The sequence below is a fragment of the Chaetura pelagica genome, unplaced genomic scaffold (assembly GCF_000747805.2).
Source record: "Chaetura pelagica isolate M959 unplaced genomic scaffold, ChaPel_1.0 scaffold268, whole genome shotgun sequence".
Classification (NCBI taxonomy): domain Eukaryota; kingdom Metazoa; phylum Chordata; class Aves; order Apodiformes; family Apodidae; genus Chaetura; species Chaetura pelagica.
Genome location: NW_009954223.1, coordinates 14,913 through 15,512, shown reverse-complemented (window position 1 = coordinate 15,512; position 600 = coordinate 14,913).

Genomic DNA, 600 nt, shown 5'->3' with positions numbered 1-600 from the left:
AGGAGGGAATTGTGGAGTGTGAGGGTGGGGAGAGCCTGGGCCAGGTTGGCCAGGGAAGCTGTGGCTGCCCCATCCCTGGGGGTGTTGAAGGGCAGGTTGGATGGGGCTTGGAGCAGCCTGAGCTAGAGGGAGGTGTCCCTGCCTGTGCAGGGGGGTTGGATCTAGATGATCTTTAAGGTCCCTGCAACCCAAACCAGTCTGTCATTCCTTGATACAATGACCGTGTGGTCTCCTGGCCTCTCAGCAGGGCAGCTCCAGAGACACTGGGCTTGGAGATGCTGGGACACATGGCCTTAAACAAGGATTTGTGGGGTCCGTGTGGCCACTGGAGTGGGTTGGTGGTTCCTCAGTGGCCAGAGTAGGAAGGAACAGCAGATGTGGGGGATGAGGAGCTGGTGCTTTCTGAGAACAGGGAATTTGATGGGAACTAAGTGCTGTGTCAGATAGTGCTGGGAAGCTGCCATGCTTCCCAAGGGCTGTTAAGTCTTAACTGCTACAGCTGGAGAAATTGTTAATTGTCAAAGCTGCTGCTCTGAAAGTTGCTAGAAGAGAGTTTGTGATCTGAAAATGCTGCCAGTTTCTGAGGTGTGAGTTAGGGCA